Below are 24,173 nucleotides of genomic sequence, written 5' to 3'. Positions count from 1 at the left end.
TCATGACTTAAACCCTGTTTGCTAACAGCACCCTGTACTGGATCTTCATCATCAGGCCACGAACCCTCAGCCAACGTCGTCACACTGGACACTCATAGCACGGTTGACCGCCTCCACTCCGGGTCCCTGCAGCTCACGTACCCACCACTATTGTATTCCAGAAAAGAAAAAAAAAAAAAACGCACTAAACACCTATGAGCTCCAAAATGTGACCGGGTGGTTGAAAAAAAAAGTTAATTAAGGGCTTTATCTGACTGCTGTTTCAGACCAAAAATAGGAATAGTTACAGCGGTCAGTGGGAACTTGGAATAAAGAAACAAGAATTTACGAACATACATTTACAGAAATAAACAAACTGCGTTCATTCCGTAAATAGAATAGGAAAGGCGTAGAACATTCAGCGTAAGCATTTTGAAGAATGCGGAAACGGAAAGTACGTTCAAGGCTATATTTTGTGTTTATAAAGCATAAACGGTTGTATTTTTTTTTTTTTTAAATGACCGATTGTTTTGCTAGATAAGACCCTTATTCCTCGCCTGGTATCGTTTAAAGCCCTTTGAAGCTGCACTGAAACTGCAATTTGAACCTTCAACCTGTTGGTAGCCGTTGAAATCCACTATATGGAGAATAATCCTGGAATGTTTTCCTCAAAAACCTTAATTTCTTTTCGACTGATGAAAGAAAGACATGAACATCTTGAATAACATGGAGGTGAGTAAATTATCAGTAAAAGTTTATGGTAACACTTTATTTTAAGGGTCCAGAATAATGCATTAGTTAAGCATTAATTAATGTTTAACTTGTTCACAATTAAGCATTAGTTAAGAATGAACACACTAGTAATTAATGATTAACTTTACATTGTAAGGGTCAGAATTATGCATTAGTTAAGCATAAATAAACTAGTAATTAATGATTTACTTGTTCACAATTATGCATTAGTTAAGAATGGACACAATAGTAATTAATGATTAGTTTAACATATAGTAGGGCATATTAGCCATTATTTACAATTTATAAATATTTGAAAATACACATGTTATAACTAACCAAAAATAACCTAGTGATTAATGATTAACTGAATGTACAGTAAATTTTTAGTCATTAACTACAACTTAATAAACCATATATTATTTTTGTGTAGTGATGTAATTATATTTCTGTGCCATTCTATTAAGTTAACTGAACAATAAACTAGTAACTATGCTTAATTACTGATGGTTTTGCAGTTATAAATTGCTAAAATAGTGTAATAAAGACAATTTGACCCCTAAAGTGAAATGTATATCCTCATTAATCATGGCACTAATTGAGTGATATTCAAGTTTATTGAGCAGAATAAGCCAACAATTAAGGCAAAACTACCTTTAATACAGTACTAATAAAGGCAATTTGACCCCCTATTCTAAAGTGAAAGCTAAATCCTCATTAATTATGGCACTTATTGAGTGATATTCAACTTTATTGACCAGAATAAGCCAATAATTAAGGCTTAACTGCCACTAATACAGTAAAGATAATTTGATCCATTTATAGGTTCTTATTTACACTATTTGTTTTGAATTATTCTGCAGCGTGATCGCACGAGAATGTATTTTTACGCAAAGTGTGGTTCTACAACACATTTAATTACGTTTTCATACACTGAAACGTACAATATTGAGAGCTCTAAAAATTATTACATGTAAAAACAGTTTGCTATTCGTGACTTTCACTGCAAACTCGTTTCAAAGAATTATGTTAAACAAAACAACACTTTAAAACCTTAAAATGAATAACATTTCTGTAATCATCTAACTATCATGTAATATTAATTTTGTTCGCCGTGGGAAACAAAAGGCGTTTTCTCAGACACAGGACTAGACAATACACCAAAATGCAACATAAATTCACAAAAGACATCAATTTAATCAGCTTTAATCCACATCTTTATAATCCATACGACTACGAGGAACAGATCCAAATTTAATTCTTCATTCGCCGATCTTCATCTCTGTCCTCAACAGCGACTGTGTAAACGACTCCAGCGATCGTTATGAGTTCAAAAATTGCCGCCTCAAAAAGCTTGACACGACGATTTGTTCTGCGCATGCGCGAATTTACTGCCACTTCCTGTCACCGCTAACGTTTTTACGACAACGGCGTCACTGTTACGATTTGTACTCTGTGTGTGAATATTATCGATTTATAGAGACGTGCTGGAGAGTGACATATGATAGCATTATGGATTCGTTTGCGTTGTATGTACATATTCAAGAATATCTGTTAAAAGGAGAAATTCCTGATAATCTTACAGAGCGTCGGAAGGTGAAACGGGCCTCTACGAATTTTATTATCAAAGGTAACTATGGCCTAATTTCATAGACAGGGCTTGGATATAAGCCAGGATAAGGTCAAAACTCAACTATGGTATTTTAGTAGCTTTTATAAACGTGCCTTAAAAAAAATTGCTGGTGTGCATTTTAAGACAAAACAATGGCAGTCATATATTTCAGGATAAGTCAGTGCAAGTTACGTTCAGTTAATATAGCTCAAATATGCATTTTAGTCTGGGACTATCTTAAGCCTTATCTGTGAAGCCGGGGGTATGAGTACCAAGAGATTTTATAATGAAAAATAAAACTGCCTGTCTGGAACAACCTGGTTAATGTGCTTAGTTCACAAATTTTGTATAAAATACCAAGCTTTGTTAAAGGGATAGTTCACCCAAAAATGGAAATTCTGTCATACTCCCCCTCATGTTGTTTCAAACCTGTATGTGTTTTTTCATCTTTTGAACACAAAACAATATATTTTGATGAATAGTTGGTAATCAAACAGCTGACAGTAATCATAGACTTCCATAGTAGAAAAAAACAACAAATACAATGGAAGTCAGTGGTTACTGTCAACTATTTGATTTCCAACATTCTTCAAATTATCTTCTTTTGTGTTCAACTGAAGAAAGACATTCATTCATATGACTTTTATGGACATTTTCAATACATGCGGCTAGTTGTCCTGTCAGAGGAAGAGAAGAGGTCTGTTCTTACAGAGTGCCACAATAACCCTGGGACTGGCAATCACAGTGGTGTCAGAGGCACTCAAAACAGGGTTATTGCTGGCTACTATTGGTCTACAATTACCCAGGATGTGAAAGACTGGGTAATGTACTGTAGAGGTGTTACTTTTTCTTTTAGTTTTGCTAGTTTTTGTTATACATCTATACTTTAGAATGTCTCTTTTTTACCACCTCTGATTGTTAGATACGTCCTTGATTTAGAAGTTATATTTATTGTCATCACCAACTTGTCAACTAGCTGTTTTTATAGACATTTTGTTCAAAAAATGTTTGTTTGATTTTTAGGTCAGATCTTGTCACCGCTGCCAGTTAAATGACCCAATAAAGACTGGTGTGCCAGTCTTGCATTCCATTAAGGTACTGCTTACAATGTTTTAGCATACTGATGAGACTAACCAGCTAGTCTCAAGCTTGTGTACAGTTTTACTAGCATTTGGCTGATGTAAATGTTATGCCATGCAGGTAAAAAAGGTTGGGAGGTGCTTGGTTTGGATTTGATTGGACCACTGCCAGAAACAGCACGCAACAAAAAGTACGTCCTTACCATGACAGACCTGTACACCAAGTGGGTGATTGCAGAACCCATGCAATCTAAGACGGCAACTGAGGTGTCTGCAATAATAACTGCAAAGTTGTACTTGTTCGGCATGGTTAGGGAAATCATTACAGACCAAAGGGAAGGAGTTTGTTAACGAGGTGAAGTTTTGTAAAGTTTTAATTATGTTTTTTTCCCCATCTACTCTTGTCTCAAAATATATCGTTATATACAAATACTCCACTATTGCAAATTTAACTGATGATCTCCCTGCAGCTGTCACAGTCACATGGACTTTCAGTTTGTTTGTTGTCATCTGTCACATGTTCCTTTGTTCTAGTTTCCCGCCACAATCAGTATCCATGGACACTAATCGATTCATCACAGCTGTTTGTCATTTGAGTTCATCAGTCTGTCTATTTAAGTTCCTGTATCTGTTCAGTTAGATGTCGGGTGTCGTTTGTGTATGTTTTGGTGTATGTTCCTGTCCGGTTCCTGTATTCACCAGTTGGATGATCTAGTAAAAGACTTGTTTGATATAATCTCCTCGTCGTGTGCTTTATACACCATAGGAACTGTAACAGAACACCCGACCGAAGCAGTAAGCGACGTGTTTGTTATTTGTATTTTCTTTTTAGTTTTCGTGTTCAGTGTTTTTGTTTCCGTGTTTCACTCCTGCTTTCACTATGGACCCTGCCGTTCGACTCCTGTGCCTTAAGCAGGGAGAAAGCTCCCTCGAGAGACATTTAGAAGTATATATGGATCTCGCACATCAGACCACCTTCCCGGACTACTATCTGTGCTCGTTCCTGCACACTGGACTCAACAACACCACACGAGCACAGCTGTCCGGGGAGGGTCCTCGAGGGAGCTTCATGTCATATGTGGAGTGGGTGCTGGCGTCCTGTGGATCAGCGTTTACCGTCGGAGTTGCCGCCAGCCCCACTCCCCAGCCAGTGCCCAGCCAGAACCACCCAGACGGCGAGGACTTTCGACCTGAGCCCACCGCAGGTAGCATCGCCACGGAGCCCGAGCAGTGTGAACCTGACCAGGTGTGTGAGCCGTCCGAACCTACCATCGCCGAGGGAGTGTTGGTGGACGTCAAGGGACTGGAAGTGAGCACCGCCCACCCCCCCGCTACTGAGAGTGAGTTTTTTTGTGGAAACGCTACTGGACTCTAAGTGTGGAGAGGACATTTTTCTCGCTCCTGTTCTGTCCCCTGTAGAGCTGGTCCCGTCCAGCGCACCTCTCCCACTTAAATGCCAACCCTCCTGTGACTCACTACAGTATGTGGATTTTTGCTTAGAACTGCAGCCTGTTTCCCAGTCCACAGCCATCTGTGCCATCCAGTCGTCTATGTCTCCCTTCAGTCCCACAGTACCACCTCCTCTCAGTAGCGTGGTAGGGGATCCGTCTCCTCCTGGGCACGAGGAGCCCGAAGCTCCGCCTCCAGCTTCGGACGGTCTCAAGATGTCTCCATCCATCGCCCTGACTCCTGCGCCTGCGCTCCTTCCACCTTCGACCTTGGAAGTGACCATCGGCCTTTCGACCACGTTGGACTCCCTCGGAACGTCGGCTCCACCTGGGTCAGACATCGCTGCACCTCCGCTGCGGACTTACGGACCATCCGCTGCTCTCTGGTCCTCCACCCCTTCCACTACGGCTCGCTCCGCCCTACCTCAGGCTCCGTCTCCGCCCTCGGTCGCTCCAACGCGTCCTCAGACCTCCGGATCCCCTCCTCGATCGCCGGAGGTCGTCACTGCGGCTTCGTCGCGGCCGCTTGGATATTCACCATCTCTCCACCACCTCAGCATGTCAACTACGCGGTGGGCTCCATCCTCGCCGTCGTTGACTGCGGTCCTCCCCATGGCGGTCTACCTCTACCTTCTCTGGCTCCTCCCTCCATCAACGCCGCCGTGGGGCACCATCCTGGCTGTGGCCTGGCTCAACATCCTGCAGCCCCTGTTTAAGGCCACCCACCACCCTTCACCACCTCCTGCACCACCCTAGACTCTTTTATTCCGCCTCCTCCCGGTGAGCCGTCCGCCTCCTGAACCACCTCCAAAATCATCATCTGCATCCCATCGTCATCTTCCTCCCTCTCTACGGCGCGTGGACGCGCCTTTCCGGGAGGGGCGTAATGTCACAGTCACATGGACTATCAGTTTGTTTGTTGTCATCTGTCACATGTTCCTTTGTTCTAGTTTCCCGCCACAATCAGTATCCATAGACACTAATCGATTCATCACAGCTGTTAGACAGACTGATGAACTCAAATGACAATTTAAGTTCCTGTATCTGTTCAGTTAGTTGTCGGGTGTCGTTTGTGTATGTTTTGGTGTATGTTCCTGTCCGGTTCCTGTATTCCCCAGTTGGATGATCTAGTAAAAGACTTGTTTGATATAATCTCCTCGTCGTGTGCTTTATACACCATAGGTACTGTAACAGAACACCCGACCGAAACAACAGTAAGCAACGTGTTTGTTATTTGTATTTTCTTTTTTGTTTCCGTGTTTCACTCCTGCTTTCACTATGGACCCTGCCGTTCGATTCCTGTACCTTAAGCAGGGAGAAAGCTCCCTCGAGAGACATTTAGAAGTATTTATACACCATAGGTACTGTAACAGCAGCTAAACAACAGCATTTTCAGCATGCTGAAAGTCAAACATGCTGTCTCCAGTGCATACCATACGGACAGGTAACTCTTTGGATATCTGTCCGGTAAGATCTATTGTTTTATGGTTATTTAACAACCTTATAAATGCATTGATATGTACAGGATGAAAGAACCAATCAGAATATCAAGCGTACTCTCAGGAAGTATGTGAATGACAACCACAATAATTGGGACCTCCACCTTCCCGCTGTGGTACATGGAATCAACACTGCAAAGCAGGTTGTCTTAACACGCTTACTTAATATATCTGTAATATCTATCATTAGTTGTCAGTGGTGTAACTGAATTAATGTATTTATGTAATGTTGAGGGTGGAGGTTTTTCTGATAATAGAAATTTAATAGGAATACAGAAATGTATGTATGTTCTTTGCTATGATTCTGCTTTAAATGTAATTCTACCTCTTATGTCACTGTTATACTTATATATAATTTAGAGATGTGGAAAATGTAATGTTTCTGGGACTGTGTGTGTGTATGCTGAGAGTGTCTTTATCACTTTAGCATTCACCAGGAAAAGAATTGATGATGGAGGCCAAGTGATTGTAATTAATAAAATTTGTTCCTTTTTCTGCCTTAGCCTGACTGATGGTGCGTTCAAGTCATTTCGGAATGATCGTATTTACGAGCAGAACCGACATGAACACCACCACAATGTCGTAAATACCAATGGGAAGCTCGTAATTTTCTTTAAGCTCCGATCTGTACGAGTTGGGGGTGTGTCAGTCAGGAACATGGCGAAATACCGCAATACTTACAGGTATTTAGCAGTGACATTGTCAGGCTTTTCTGTTTACAACGAAGTAAGCTAATTCCCAGCAAAAAATACGAATGCATCACAATATAAAAATGTAATATGTAACAAAGTTTACAATGGCTTCATAAACTCATTAAAAAAAACATAAAAAAGCAACATGCAACTAATGCACATTCTTTGCTCTACATTTTCTAGAAGCAGAAGTGTTGTTATTTTGTGTAATTAATTTAGAGAAGGCACACCGCCATCATACTCAGACAAAAGTGACTTCCACGCACCTACCGTCGTACACACGACTTCCCACCTCATAAATACGAACTTCCCAGGAGGACTTGAACGCACCATAAGACTCCATTGATATGTTGGTTTAAAATCCTATCAATAAGTTCTCATTTTTTTTGGTACTGTTCTTTTTTTTTTTTTTTTTTTTTTTTTTGTAGGTTCTTGGCAACATAGAGAGAACAGCAAGTCCGGGAAACAGCAACAGAAATCATTCCAAAATCTCAGGGGACCCCAAGAAACGACGAACAGGCACATTTAAAAGTTGGCACCAAGGACCATATAACATGGCCAGCATTTCTTCCAAAGGGGTGGCTACCATTGTTAAAGGGTCAAGTTGCCAGAGGGTCAGTGTGTCAAGATTGAGGACATACTACAGAAACAATTAAGTGTAATAAGTGTTCAATTTTAGAAATATGGGATATTTGTATGTAATTATCATTAGATGGACCAGCTGAGAGGAAGTTTCTCCAGGACCACTCTTACACCACTGCAACATTTAAAAGGCAGATAGAGCATCCATATGCTTGTTCCGGTGCAAAGTGGGAGAAGGACTTGGGCCCTATTCAAGATGAACTGGTAAGCATTCTATCTATTTAGTGACACTTTGCATATTTAAATGATAACCATTACTTGTTCATGTCAAACTTTCTTTATTTTTAGTTGAAGTATGTGTTGGACAAAAATAGGCCATCACAAGAACTGATCGATTGAACAAAATTTGCCTCACACGAGAAGACTTCTGGAGCCTGGGTTTAAACCAGTGCATGGAATCTAATGTGCGTATGTTTAGTGTCTTAGTTTACTGCACAAAAAAATCAAATTCCCAGATAATGCATAATGTTCCACATGGCAGCGTTCGCAGGGATGTAACCTTTCTGCAATTAATTTCAGATTGGAAATGCTTGCCTCAAGATTGTGGAAGAAGCTGCACGAAGACATGTACTTTATACGATTATATCTTCTTTTAAAAGTATTTATTTTGATGCATGCATGTTTAATAACTTATGTTCTTTCCATAAGGGAAAAAATGTTCACATTGTGGACCTCTATGTTGTTTCCACCTGGAAAGACAAAGATGTGGACCCAGTGCATTGTTTGCCTGTAAGTTCTCATTTGCTATCATATTGTCACGAATACGGTCTCTGTGACTTCCTCCGATCGCCACCTGAGGGCACCCTCACCGGAGTATTAACATTCACTGGACTACATCACCCATAATCCCCCACCTGGACTGATTACACATGCACCTGATCCATATCATCCTGGACTATTTAAGACACTCACACACACACATTCGCGAAGTCTTGTTCTGCCTACTTTGACATTTCTGAGCGTTTTCTACCCTGTATTTGATTCCTGTGTATGACCCTGGACTGTTTACTACCTCTGTGTTCTGACCGCCGCCTACCTTGTGATTCTACTGCCTGTTTACTGGATATCCTCGTCTTGCTTGCTGCCTGTCCAGATTCTCTGCCTGGTATTGATTCTGATTTCATCTTGCCTGTGATTCTGTTACTGCTGTTCTCTGACCCCTGCCTGTACGACTACGATTACTGTTTAATAAAGCTGCACATGGATCCCATCGAGTCTCCCGCCTCGCTACACATATACTCATCAACAGTGGCGATTTCTTTAAGACTGCAAGGGAAGCTCGGCTTCCCTTATAATGTCACAAAATTAATGGTCAAATATGTACTATTGTATTAACATTTTATTGACTAAAAATGCGTTAGAAAACGTTCATCTCAAAGACGAGTTCGTTCAGAATCAGTTACATATAGCAGGTCAGCTGACTCGATTTCCTTCTCATACATTCCCGCAGCGTCACAGTGCATTTCCCTATTGAAGCCCAGCGTCCATTGACTTCAATGGGGCTGCTTTGAAAGTTTTTTTTCAGCGCTTCGAAACTAGACGGTCATTGGATAAACGCTGCGATTATGTCCCGCCCACGGACGCTCAGCGTCTCAGGGGGTGAATGGGGAGTGGGCTGGCCCGGACTCCGAGCTTCTGCGTGATGATTGGAGGGTCTGTCGAAAGACTGCATCTCCTTTTGACTGACAGCGATTCTGTACTATAAGGAATCACTGAAGCTATTCGCGCTCAGTCCCATCGCGGATTTCTCAAGTTCAGTCGAAATAAAAACTGCTGCAACCTATTTCTTTGATATTTGCTTGGCGAAATTGCTTGATTTTCATCATACATTTCACACAATTATACACCACATTCCTTGTTTCAGTTTTACAGAGTTTAATATTTTTTTTTTTTAGATCGTTTGTTCATTCATTCATTCATTCATTCATTCATATAACGTTAGTAGGCTAGGCTAGCGTCGTGGGTGAAACTGCGCACGATGGCAGACGGTGCTAATATTGTCGACCTGATTTTGGCGAAGCCATTTGAAAGTGTTCCTTACGAGGAAAAAATTAAACAAAAGAATTAAACAGCAGGGCAGATCAACACCTAAGATTGATTTAGTGCAAAAGATGAATAATAGGAAAAATAACAGGTCTTTTCAGCTCTCCTGGTATGACAAAGTTAGCTGGCTGACTGGAAGTGTTGTGACAAATAAAATGTACTGCTGGCCATGCCTCTTGATGAAACCATCTCACGGATGTGTTGTTTGGTCAAAGGTGGGGTTTGGAGATCTGTCTAACTTTGACAGGGCATATAAAAGACATGAAAAGAGCAATGAACATGTGAGTGCATGTGCAAGATTAAGTTGCATGGGCAGGATCAGGGTTGAGCATGCAATAAATGAAGGTGCTCGCATTCAAGTGGCTAAACATAATGAAATAGTCAAACAAAACAGGGCCTTCCTAAACCGCCTTATTGATGTGACATCCTTGCTTGGCCGGCAGGAGCTGTCATTTAGGGGACATGATGAGAGTAGTGAATCATCCAACAAGGGGAATTACAGGGAGTTCACAGAAACATTAGCTAAATATGACTCTGTCCTGTCCACACAATTCGAGTCCTCAACTGTGTTTTCTGGTATGTCCCATACTATTCAAAATGATTTGATCTCTGCTCTTGCAGCCACCGTTTCTGATCAGATCAGAGATTAAATTCAGGATGCTCCCTTTTTTGGATGGCAGGTGGATGAAACAACTGATATATCCTGCCGTGCCCAACTCTCTGTCATTGTTCGCTATGTGGATAGTGCAGGTAAAATTCAGGAGCGCTTTATTGGATTTTTTGATATTTCGGGGGGGCGAGATGCCCAGTCCATTTTTGAAATATTAAATGAGAACATGCAGGGCTACAATTTTAAAGACAAGCTTGTGGCACAGACCTATGATGGGGCTGCTGTCATGGCTTCAGATCTCAATGGTCTGCAGGGCAAAGTGAAAGCAATAGCCCCCAGTGCAATGTTTGTGCATTGCTATGCACACCGACTGAATCTGGTGCTGTCACAGGGGGCTAAATGCTTGCCTGAGTGCAGAATTTTTTTTGCATCACTCTCTGGATTTGCCACATTTTTTTCAAAATCCACAAAGAGGACATCTTTTCTGGAGTCTGCAGGCTGTTCAAGGTTGCCCAGAAACGCTCCTACTCGATGGAATTTCACATCACGGATAGTGAGCACTGTGGCAAACAATTATGATGGCCTCCTGCAGACATTTGAGAACATCATTGCAGATACAACAATGGATGATGATACACTGGATTGTGCCAAAGGATTTGTGAGGAAACTGGAGGATTGTGAGTTTGTGTGCATGTTGTACACATATGAACAAATCTTCTCTGAGACTGATGTGGTCTTTGATATTGTCCAGCAGAGGGCGATGGATGTTCTTTACTGCAAGAACAGAATTGAATCTCTTCTTGCATTTGTCAAAGAGAAAAGGTCAGAGGGGGCTTTCCAAGCCATTTATGCCAAAACAGCAGATCTCACATCAGACCCACGAGATGAGCCCATGAGAAAGCGCCGTCTGACCCAATTGCAGGATCCCCAAGTGCGATACAGAAATCTGTACATGGCCATCTTTGATATTGATAACATCTTGGAGCAGATTCCTCAACGTTTTTCAAATTTGGAAAGCATGCTCTTCTTAGAATTAGTCAATCCAGGGAAATTTGATGACATGAGACAGGAATTTCCAGAGGAGGCCTTCCAAAGTGTCCTGAAAAGTTATGGCCATCACTTTGATTCAGGAAGACTGAGGTCAGAACTTCAAGTCCTGTATTCAGATCAGGACTTGCAGGGTAACAGGGGAAAGCTGTGTGATTACTTGGTGTTCCTTAAAGACATGGAGTTGGACAGTGCAATGCCTCAGCTTTACAAACTGTTCTCATTAGTGGCAACAATTGGAGCTACATCTGCAGGTGTAGAAAGGAGCTTCTCCTGTTTAAAGCGACTCAAGTCCTACACCCGAAACACAATGGGCCAAGGCCGTTTAAGCAGCCTAGCTCTGCTGGCCATTGAGAGGACACTGGTCAAGTCACTTGAAAAGACTCCTAGTTGGTACGACAGGGTCACAGACCATTTTCTTGAAAAGGAACGTAGGGCAGAATTTACTTTGAAATAAATAGACAATTTTATGATGTAGGCCGAAAACGAGCTTCCCCTCTCTGAAAGACCAGTAGCCGCCACTGCTCATCAACTGAAAAAGAACTCTATACGTAACAGGCACAGAAGTAAATGCATGCATATTATTTTGTCCAAATACTGTTAGGAAAACGTTAGGTCCAAGGATGTTGTACTATTTCCAGCTTGGAGCAGGCAGCAGGGTGAAGCTGACCACTATCTGCTCTGTGTTGAGTTTCTTTTTATAATCTTTCTAGCTGTAATATATTCAAATTCAACAGGTAGGGTTGGTGTGATATTAACAAAGTACCCATTGCAGGTTATGTTGGTGGCTAAGAGGGAAATACTTTTTCTTGATCCTCTCCGCCCTGATGGTTTTGGAGATGAGGCATACAGAACCATATTTAGGTTGAGACTAAAGATATATAATTTACTGGCCTTGTTCCAGGCATGTTATTTGGTTATGATTTCAAAAAGGAGCCACGTTCTCAGGCTTCAAGTTCGTTTAAGGGCCTCATTATCAGGCTGCAGAACTGATCATTTTATTACACATGTTGTATTTTATGTTTTCTTTGGAATGCCAGACACATTGCAGCCTTCATTGCCCCGGGATCCTGGACGGAAAAAACGGGAAGAGACCTTGGGGTATGTTTTAAATGATGGAATTCTGTAAAGCTAATTTAAAGGATTAGTTTACCCAAATTCTGTAATTAATTACTCGCCATGTCGTTCCAAACCCGTAAGACTTCTGTTCATCTTCGGAACACAAAATATCTTTTTGATAAAATCTGAGTGATTTCTGTCCCTCCATTGACAGCTACTTAACTGACACTTTGAAAATGAACATAAACAGAATGATCAGCCCCCAAAAAAAGAACTTATAAAATATTCCTGATAATTTACTCACCCCCATGTCATCCAAGATGTTCATGCCTGTCTTTCTTCATTCAAAAAGAAATGAAGGCTTTTGATGAAAACATTCCAGGATTATTCTCCAGATATTGGACTTCAATGGCTTCCAGACAGTTGAAGGTCAAAATTAAAATGCTTAACTTAAAACGATACAGACAAGGAATAAGGGTCTTATAGAAACAATCACTTTAGAAAAAAATACAACTGTATATGCTTTATAAACACAAAATATCGTCTTGAATGTACTTTCGCTTTCCTATTCTACTTAACAAACGTGGCGCCAGTTTAGTTTTTTCCATAATTAGAATATTGACAAATGACATTGTTTTGCTAGATAAGACCTTTATTCCTCGTCTGGTATCGTCTAAAGCCCTTTGGAGCTGCACTGAAACTGTAATTTTACCTTCAACCGTTTGGAAGCCATTGAAGTCCACTATAAGGAGAATAATCCTGGAATGTTTATCAAATACCTTAATTTCTTTTCGACTGAAGAAAGAAAGGCATGAACATCTCAGATGACATTGGGGTGAGTAAATAATCAGGAAAGGTTTATTTAAAAGTGGACTAATTCTGTAAACCAAACCTGATTGATGCACAAGAAAACAAACCTCTTACGGATGGTGTGTTCTAAAGATAAACGAAAGTCTTATGGGTGTGGAACGGCATGAGAGAGTATTAATGACAGAATTTTCATTTTTGGGTGAACTAACCATTTAAGTATGTATGCATACACACTGTAAAAAAAAAATCCTGTAAAAAACGGTAAAAAGTCTGGCAGCAGTATATTACTGTTGATGATAATTTATTACACCATGAAAAAACTGATAAATTATGTCAGATTACATTAAAAATTACTAACTTACAGGTTAATCTCTGCAAATTTAAGGTTTTTATGAGTTATTCTATCAAGCTGCTCTGTCCATCTAGTTATTTACTTTTAAAATATAGATATTTTCCATGTACAATAACTAAGAAATTATTTATAAAAATGCACTTAGCACATAAATTCAAAAACAAATGTTTGCATTTTACAGTATTAATCTTTATTTTTACAGAACCACTCACAACTACAATCAATATATAAATTAATTACTTAGAAATGCATAAAATTAAAAACCAATTTCTGTTAAATTAACAAAATATAGTACCAAATACATTTAAACAAAGGAACATGCACATGTACGGTATTAGTCATTGTACATAGACATTGTATGTCAAGTTACTTAAATTATAGGAAATTCAAGCTTAGTATATAGAACATATACATTAAAAGACAATTTCTGTATACTTTTATACTGTAATATTGCTGTTATTTTATACATATGATTACATTTTATGCAAAGTGACTACAAGGAATACAACCCAGGTGAAAAAAAAAGTACATTTCTATAATATACTTAAAGTGCTCTATTTTAGTGCACTAATTTTGTACTTAATATACTGAAAATTTATCTTTAGTACTTCTTAAGATCATCTTAAGAACATCTAAGTGTACTCAACTGAGCTATTTTGACACCATACATTTGAACTAAAATGTGCTTTTAATATACTATATAATATAATTTATTTAGATACCACTTATAGTACATTTGAACCCATAGTGTACTACAAGTGGTAATTAAATATATTTTTTAAATACAGAGATAGTATATTAAAAGCACATTTTAGTTCATATTTCATGCTGTCTCAAAATAGCACAGTTGAGTACACTTAGATGTTCTCAAGATTATCTTAAGAAGTACTAAAGAAGTTTTAGTATATTAAGTACAAAATTAGTGCACGAAAATAGAGCACTTTAAGTACATTATAGAAATGTACTTTTTTTTCATCTCGGAATGGATGCAACAATAAGTACAATGACAATTTCCAGTTAGTCTAGCACAGTATGCAGAAATTATTTTTTTTTTCAGTTAATCAGATAGTATCATCAGGACAATTGTTCACACACAAAAAAATGCATCTTTAGCAGTCTCTTGAAAATGGTTTGAGTTAGTCAGGTTATTCCACCAGCATGGGACAGTCCAGGTAAAGGTCAGTTAAAGTGAGTTTGTGCCCCTTTGGGATGGCACCACAAGATGCTGTTCACTTTCAGAGCGCAAGCTTCTGGAGGGCGTATAGGTACAGGCTTACAGAGCCAGTTGTTGTTCTGTTGTGTAGCATTTTCCGATAGGAATGGCCTGGTCTTCCCAATGTTGTACTGGGCAAATCTTCAAGATAAGGCAGTTCCAGCACTGTAGTCTGTGAAGTTTAACTGATTGATTATAACACAAAGGATGGGTGGCTGAAACCACGAGAACTTCTGTCTTGGCAAGGTGGAGTTGAAGGTAAATGTCATCCAGGTGAAAGTCGGAAATTTCCATCAAGCAGGCTGAGATGCGAACAGCTACTGGTTGATCATCTGGCTGGAATGAAAAGTAGACATGTGTGTCAGGATAGCAGTGATAGGAAAAGCCATGTTCCTGAATGATTCTAGTTACAATTACAACAAAAAATACTGTACAGAACAGCAGCATGAAAAGATGTAACCAAAGAATTTGTTGTATAAGAATACACTTTCCACACCTGGACTGCAATGCTGCTGTAGATCTCCAGTCTTTCCACATGACCTGAAATCATAAAGAAATAAAAATTAGTTGGCTATTACATTAATTCAAACATGCCAGCATATGTTTTCTTGAGACAATGCAAACCCTCAACCTTCTTTGATCTGGAATTTTTATATCCAGCTATCCAATGTATCTTATGATTCAGTATTGACAATTTACTCAGGTCATGTAATATTTTTTTCTATTATTAGTATTTATTATAACACTAATATATGCATACTACTCGTGTTTTAAAGCAGATGCGCTCAGAATATTCAATTTATAATGTTGTTCATATTGTACTCTCATCTGCTTTCATGTAACTTGGACCTATAGTACGAGTTGTACAGGCTGCAGAGTGGCAGTTAGCCACATTAATCGTTCAGTGTATCAAAAGAGATTGAAAAAATAGCGGTACTATCACATCTAAACGAAGATATAAACACTTGGATGGACTTTATAAATAACTAATCTTTCTTGGTTTAAAACAGATGGCAAATTGAAAGATACCTGCTGCAGTTTTGCTTTCAACGGCAGTTACCACGTTATGTGTCTGAACACCGTTTAGAAATACTAACATTAGCTTTTTCAAAACTATAAACAATATAAATGTATAGCCACACGATATAAAATATCACACATGTAGAATTAAACTCTTACCTCAGCCAGTGATCGGTTGGTATGATGTCCGCTGTTGTCTTCTCGCTGAAAGGACGTGTTAGTTTTTCGTTTTTCCTCACACTGTTCCGAAGAATGGACAGTCGGATGTGTTCAAATAAATGCTCCTGCCCACGACGACTGCTCTTTACGATTGCTTTGCACTACTGTTAATCTCACGACCCACAAGCATAGCCTGCCCTGAAATAAATTCAAATTACCCGCGGCGCTCGCCCTTCCATCACTGTACGGCTCTGACCGGGAACTGTTGTGGGCGGGACTAACGGAAAAGTAATCGGCGGCAAATTTGAATCTGCGTCGCGCGCACACACACACACACACACACACACACACACACACACACAAAGCTACGCATTTGCAGCTCGATTGGGAAAAACATAAAATGTACATATCAATAATAGATGTGTTCAGGAAATTTAGAGGAGAATAAGTCAATGCCAATCAGCAGTTTCAAAATAAGCATATGTGCAAGTTGAGGTTAAAATATTAGTAAAATAAACAATGCATAATATAGAAGGCCTACACACCGTATGTACCAATACTATTAATTGAACCTTAAAAAACTAACTTTCACCAACACATTATCTTAAATGGAAGAGGAAAAAACATGTTGAATGGCTGTTGATTTCTGTAGTTCTACATTTGTTCCCTTTTTTCTATTTTTACAGAAAAAATCTGTAAAATATTAATCAACATTTTATGTAAATTTACAATTTTTTCTGTAAAAATACAGAACATTTCTTTTAAAAAACAGAAATTTTATGTAATACTAAAATACATGCAATTGCCTGTAAATTTAATAGTGGAAAATTGAATTACAGCAAATATCTGTAAAACAACATGCATTTCAGTGTATAATGACAAAATGGGAAAAATCTGTAAAAAAAAATACAGAACATTACCTGTAAATTTACATTTATTTTTAACAGTGCATGTTTAAACAAGCTAGCAGTTGTTTTTAAACAGTTTTTAAACTCCTTTTTCCAGTTTTTTCCTCAACAGCGTTCAGGGATTTCCTGTGCTGTCTACATGCTGATGGTAAGAATGTTTAATTTGTCAAAGATGTTAGATGATCAAATCAAAGTCTTACTGTGTTTTTGTATTTCACAGTATGCTCTCAGTACCTGTACCTCGTGCTCATTAACATTCACTGAGGTAAGCTGGATTTTTACACAAGTAGGTATACAATCAAAATACTGGTATGTGTCAGTTGTTTATTTTTATTTGTGTGTGTTTTTAGGAGGAGGTGCCAATGATTCGTCAGTGGTGGTGCCTTCAGCTGATGGAGAGGTTTTGCCTAGAAGGGTATGACTCCAGATAAAATTTCAATATCTTTGCTGTATTTAATCTAGGACTGGACCTGAATATTTGATTATTAGTGAAGAATATGTTTAGCCTCCTCCCTCCACAGCTTTGAATATTCTGTGTTGATTGCTACCGAATGCTTCAAAGCTAAAAAAAAAAAAAGCCCTTATTTAGTCACTGTTAGCAAAGTGATACTAGAAAGGTGTTCTACAAATAGAGTGCATATACATTTTCATTTTTTCCAAAGACATGGACGGAGATTTGCATTCTGGACAGAAGAGGCATCCCAACTCCTTCAGGGAACCCTTGAACCAGATAGGGTATCTAAATCCACCACCAAACTGTTGCCCAGAAGAACAGCTGTGGTTAAAGAGGACATTGATATGGTAAATGATTTTTTTTTTTCTTTTTCTTTTTTCCATGCTGGAAAAATGGTTCAATTAGTTTATGTGCCATTATTGTCTTATCCAGGTGCAACAACCAACAGTTGTCAGAGACCTATATACAGCATTGTACTAGGTGCAAAATCACAGTGACATGTTTTGTGGGGAGGTGACAGAGCCTGCTTTTCTGAGGATGAACCATGATGACCAACAAAATGCCCTCAGGAAGGTCCAAGAGGGTGCATCCTCTGAAGCAAAGGATGACTTTTTGTTTATATTTCAGCTGCAAGAGGACATGGAAACATTTTTGTCTCACTGTGCTGATAAAGAAGGCCTAAGTGTTAATGCCATGTTCCCCATTGAGCAATTCCAGTGGAGGGAGGGAGGGAGGGAGGGAGGGAGGGAGAGAGACGGACGAGAGTGAAGTGAGGCGAGAGAAGGGAGTGGGTTTACTTTTGTGAGGGAGGGAGAGATCAAGGGAGTGAGTGAGTGAATGAATGATGGATGGAAGGAATGAGTTCATTTATGAATAAATTGAATAAGTTTTTAAATGCAGACATTTGTTAAAGTATGCTGAAATAAGTAGAATATATCTTTAGGAAATTAATGGTAAAATGTAAACTTTTTTGTTTAATTGTACTTCATTTTTTTTATATTTTATTTAATCAATTTAATTCATGCCATGTATTAGCATCGATATATTTTACCAAAAAAAAAAAAAAAAAAAGGTATTCATGTCAAAAGAATCACAAGATGGAAGGAATGAGTTCATTTATGAATAAATTGAATGAATACGTAAATGTATTTTTTTTTTTTTTTTTTTTTTTTTTTTTTTTTTTTCAAATGCAGACGTTTAAGTATGCTGAAATAAGTAGAACATGTCTTTAGAAAATGAATATTAAATATAAACAAACACACTTATATACACATCTGTATTTCCCAAATGGAATCAAGCAAATGTAAAGTATTTCGTTTTAATTGTATTTCATTTTTTCTTTTTTATTCAATCAATTTATTTATGCAATGCATTAACACTGATATATTTTACAAAAAAAAAAAAAAAAAAAAAAAGTATTCATGTCAAAAGAATGACTTATGGAGAACTATTTCCGGTACGGATCGGGTAGTTGTCATAACTGTTTCGCCATACTTCAGACAGGAAGTAGAAGCATTTTGCACATGCACAGAACAAATTGTGTTTCCGGTACGGATCGAGTAGTGACAACGCTCATTGGCTCTCGCCTGCTTCGTCACAGATTGCGACATGCCGTGAAGTGAAGCGGAATACCATTCGTGGATTAATAACTTAAATTCTGCTCTGTACCTGATATAAAACGATTGTATATCACCAGAGAGGACTGCGACTGCAACACATCGTCATTCGGACAACTATTGGTATCGCTTTTGAAATTTTCTTAATAAAGAAATTATTGTGATTAAGTTACACTTTTCTGTCTGTTATGTTTTTATACTATTCTACATATTTTTAAGAAATGGTTATGGGTAGGTTTAGAGGTTTGAGTGGATTTAGTGGCTCAAAGCATTCTTTTAATGCTATAGTGTTACTAAAATTGTCATTTTTCTAAATATTAAAATCCATTACGTTCATTTTATATTCTCTATATAATGGTTATGTTAGAGTTTAGGGATAAAACATTTATCTATAAAACGGTAAAAGGGAAATTATACAGATATCTTTATGATGTAAAAGATTAGTAAATCCTTTAAGTATTTTGGCGGTAGCTAAAAGCCTAATATTCTTACGTTTAAATGTTGCCAATACATCCATGTTGTATCTATCACCCTTTATCCAAACATACAAAAAAACGTATGTTTTGTGTCTGTAAAAGTTATGTATTAAAAATTGTTTTAATAAGGGCCATGTATTTAGTATACACTTTAGAATAGGGGATCAAATTGCCTTTATTAGTACTGTATTAATGGTAGTTTTGCCTTAATTGTTGGCTTATTCTGCTCAATAAAGTTGAATATCACTCAATAAGTGCCATAATTAATGCAGATTTAGCTTTCACTTTAGAATAGGGGGTCAAATTGCCTTTATTAGTACTGTATTAATGGTAGTTTTGCCTTAATTATTGGCTTATTCTCCTCAATAAAGTTGAATATCACTCAATAAGTGCCAAAATAATGAGGCTTTAGCTTTCACTTTAGAATAGGGGGTCAAATTGCCTTTATTAGTACTGTATTAATGGTAGTTTTGCCTTAATTATTGGCTTATTCTCCTCAATAAAGTTGAATATCACTCAATAAGTGCCAAAATAATGAGGCTTTAGCTTTCACTTTAGAATAGGGGGTCAAATTGCCTTTATAAGTACTGTATTAATGGTAGTTTAGCCTTAATTATTGGTTTATTCTCCTCAATAAAGTTGAATATCACTCAATAAGTGCCATAATTAATGAGGATTTAGCTTTCACTTTAGAATAGGCGGTCAAATTGCCTTTATTAGTACTGTACTAATGGTAATTTTGCCTTAATTGTTGGCTTATTCTGCTCAATAAACTTGAATATCACTCAATAAGTGCTATAATTAATGAGGATATACATTTCACTTTGGGGGTCAAATTGTCTTTATTATGCTATTTTAGCAATTTATAACTGCAAAACCATCAGTAATTAAGCATAGTTAATAGTTTATTGTTCAGTTAACTTAATAGAATGGCACAGAAATATAATTACATCACTACACAAAATAATATATGGTTTATTAAGTTGAAGATAATGACTAAAAGGCATTTACTGTACATTCAGTTAATCATTAATTACTATTGTGTCCATTCTTAACTAATGCATAATTGTGAATAAGTAAATCATTAATTACTAGTTTATTTATGCTTAACTAATGCATAATTCTGACCCTTACAATGTAAAGTTAATAATTAATTACTAGTGTGTTCATTCTTAACTAATGCTTAATTGTGAACAAGTTAATCATTAATTAATGCTTAACTAATGCATTATTCTGGACCCTTAAAATAAAGTGTTACCAAGTTTATTTAAAAGTGGACTAATCCTTTAAAATTTTGGACGACTGACCTGGTAATTTTGCGATCCTATCACACTGATCGGCTACGAGCCCTCTCCATTCCTATCCTCATCCTTCTTGACATCTGGCACGGTGAGTGGATTGTGTGGATTGTGGATTTGATTTGGTTCTGGCTAACGTAGTTAAACCGATAGTTGATGCATGGGTTGCCGCTGCTCTCTGACGGCTTCATCTGTTTTATTTTTGTTATTTGATTACTGTTGACTTTCCTGGTCGTTTTAACTAAAAGGACCTGAGGACTGTTTTACCCAAATAGAAAACATCAACTATTCAGTAACTTCTAAACTTGTATCTGACTGGTCTGACACTCTTGATCACGGCCTCTAACGTTGCTCCCTTCTCAAGGAGCTATCCCGGAGTTTGTTTGCAACACTGTGGACCAGCCGACTTCTCGTGTGGATTATACTTTATTTCATCTACCATCCGGTGACATCGATTCTTCAATATACTGCGACGGAACTTTTCTCATTGCGATTTTGTGTCACCCAACCACCGCTGACCCTTCAATCTCACCAGGATATTATATACTATCCTCGGCAGAAGTACATCCATCGCGGGTCACAACGGAAATTATATCGATGATAACGCAGGTCCAGTATGATCATTTTGGTCATCCACCTCGCATTCATCAAAGAAATCAAGACGGACTGTTGACCATAGTGTGTTAGCCAACATAGCCAGGACAACTAGTACCAAATCCGGTCTGAACGATCTAACTTTTGGTTTATTCAACATTCGCTTGTTAACAAACAAAGGACCTCTTATTTATGATCTGAATGATAAAGTTTGATTTCCTCTGTTTGACTGAAACATGGCACCACCCTCATGATTTCTTGCAGCTTAATCAAACTGTTCCTTCCGGCTTTGTTTACACCTGTCAACCCATGCCTCTGGCCGAGGAGGAGGGCTTGCGATACTTTATAACGAGAAGTGGAAAGTCTCTCCCATAACTGTGCCTCTGTATGAATCATTTGAATCCACTGTTATACAAATTAACATGCCTGTTCCTACTGTTGTAGCTACTGTTTATCATCTACCTAGGAGCAATACAAATTTTTAAAATGATTATTCTGTACGTTATTATATTGGGTGACTTTAATATACACATGGATAATGCTAATAAAATTCTCACCAGAGATTTTATATCATGTCTTGATAGTTTTGGAATGCAACAATTTGTTGATATTCCAACCCACTATAAAGGTCACATTCTTGACCTTATTTGCTGCTCTGGTGTCTTCATGGGAGATGTCTTTTCTACTCCGGACAACCTGGTTTCCTATTATAATGAGGGACTGCATAGTGTGTTTGATACGCTTGCACATCAAAAAACTCGGACTGTATATTATTCTCATTCTGCACCTTGGTTTACACCTGAACTGAGGCAGCTTAAAACTAAGGGATGTCATTTGGAACGTCTATGCATTAAAACTGGACTTACTGTTCATAAAGATATGTATGCAGATCACATGCTCTCTTAGAAGAATGCTCTTTTGACTGCTAAATCTGATTACTATTCTACTATAATTAGGTCAGATGAAGGGAACACTAGATCTTTATTTACCACAGTAAAGAACATCTTACGGCCTCCTGATACCTTTCCTTCCCACCTATACTCTAGTGATTTGTGTAACAAATTATGACCTTTTTTATAACTAAAATCGACAATCTCCATCAACAATTGACTCCTCAAAATAAGATGGCATTTGATCTGTCGTTTCTGTTTTACCATGACACACTTCTTTCTTCATTTTATAGTTTTGAACTTCTGACTGTTGATGAAGTAGTTAGATCCACTCCATACTCACTTGGTTAAAGCCTGTTTATCCACTTTATCTGTTATAGTAACCAATATTATACATTCTTCTCTAACTTCTGTGGTTGTTCCTTCATCTTTTAAAGTTGCTGTTATAACTCCAAGACTCAAGAAACCGGGTGCTGATCCTAATAACTTTTCCAACTTTCACCCAATTTCCAATCTACCTTTTCTTTCCAAAATCTTGTCCATCTCAGGTCCATGCTCACCTCTTAAAAAATAGCTTGTTTGAAAAATTCCAGTCTGGTTTTCGGCCATTTCATAGTACAGAGACTGCCAAGGTAAAAGTCGTTAATGATCTGCTGATGGCAGCTGATTCTGGACTCTTAACCATACTTATCTTACTTGATTTAAGTGCGGCCTTTGATACTATTTCCCATCAAGTTCTTTTAGATAGATTACTCTCTATAGTTATCACTGGTGTTCCTCTCACCTGGTTCAGATCTTATCTGTCCGGACACACTCAATTTGTCCAGCTTAAGAACTTCAGTTCAAGAACTTCATCTGTTACCACTGGTGTTCCTCAAGGCTCTGTTCTGGGCCCTCTTATTTATCATTTACTTATTACCCCTTGGTTATATTTTCAGGAAATATGGCATTAGTTTTCACTGTGTCACTGTCACAGACACGTCAGGTTCCAACGTCATCCAATCACAGCGCGCACCTTCTCCAGAATACTGATCACCGCCACCTGCACCTCATCACTCTCCTCATCAACAGCACTATAAAGCACTCACGCACACAGCACTCCACGTCCGGTCTCGTTTGCATACCCTACATGTTTATGCTTACCTTAAGGACTCCACTTCGCATACCTACCTGTCTCCATTGTGTCGATTCCCATTGTGTGCCTCGTCTGCCTCGTGAGTGTGTTCCTGTCAGCTTCCAAGTGCTCCAACGATCTCCAGTCTCCAGCGTCTAACTCCCTGCAAAGAAAAGGACAGTAACTATTCCAAGTATTATCCGTTCATGTCAAACTTCTACCAGTTCTCTCACCTGTTTCATTCACCTTGCTCTCCTGTGGTCACAATAAAGACTGTGTTACATTATACCTGTGTCTGTCCTCCGTCTACTGTAACAGAAGACCGGACCAACACCGCTGACCCAGGATGAGCCAACCCGATCCCTTTCAGGATTTGGTGGATGCGCTCCGGCGCACGCTGACCATCCGTCCACCGCCACCATCTCCAGTTCCTCCATTATCACCTGCACCAGCACCAGCTAGCCCCACACAGCACGTCAACACACCTCCTTCACTGCCGCCGTACGCCAGTCCCATGGCCAAACCGGCGCCCTACTCAGGATTGGCGGAGGATTGCAGCGGATTCCTGCTGCAATGCACACTGGTCCTGGAGATGCAGCCGCACCTGTACCCAAGTGACACCGCCAAAATAGCGTTCATTATCTCTCAGCTCAGCGGCTAAGCATTGAAGTTGGCCGATTCCATCTGGTCCCAGCAGGGCGCAGTAACCCAATCCTACTCGTCGTTTATTTCCCACTTCCGGGAGGTATTCGGGAAACCCATCACAGACTCTTCAGCTGGTGAGAAACTCTATAATTTGAGACAAGGATCCATGTCCATTTATGATT

The 24,173-nt window shown here is 38.7% G+C and overlaps 1 pseudogene; it reads left to right on the top strand.

Annotated features, from left to right (window-relative positions):
• The first annotated feature begins 2,985 nt into the window (after nucleotides 1-2,985).
• LOC137022877 (uncharacterized) lies at nucleotides 2,986-23,696 on the top strand (annotated as a pseudogene).
• The last annotated feature ends 477 nt before the right edge of the window (nucleotides 23,697-24,173 follow it).

The sequence above is a fragment of the Chanodichthys erythropterus genome, chromosome 7 (assembly GCF_024489055.1).
Source record: "Chanodichthys erythropterus isolate Z2021 chromosome 7, ASM2448905v1, whole genome shotgun sequence".
Lineage (NCBI taxonomy): Eukaryota > Metazoa > Chordata > Actinopteri > Cypriniformes > Xenocyprididae > Chanodichthys > Chanodichthys erythropterus.
The sequence above is the reverse complement of the archived record's forward strand: the minus strand, read 5'-3'. Positions and strand labels throughout refer to the sequence as shown.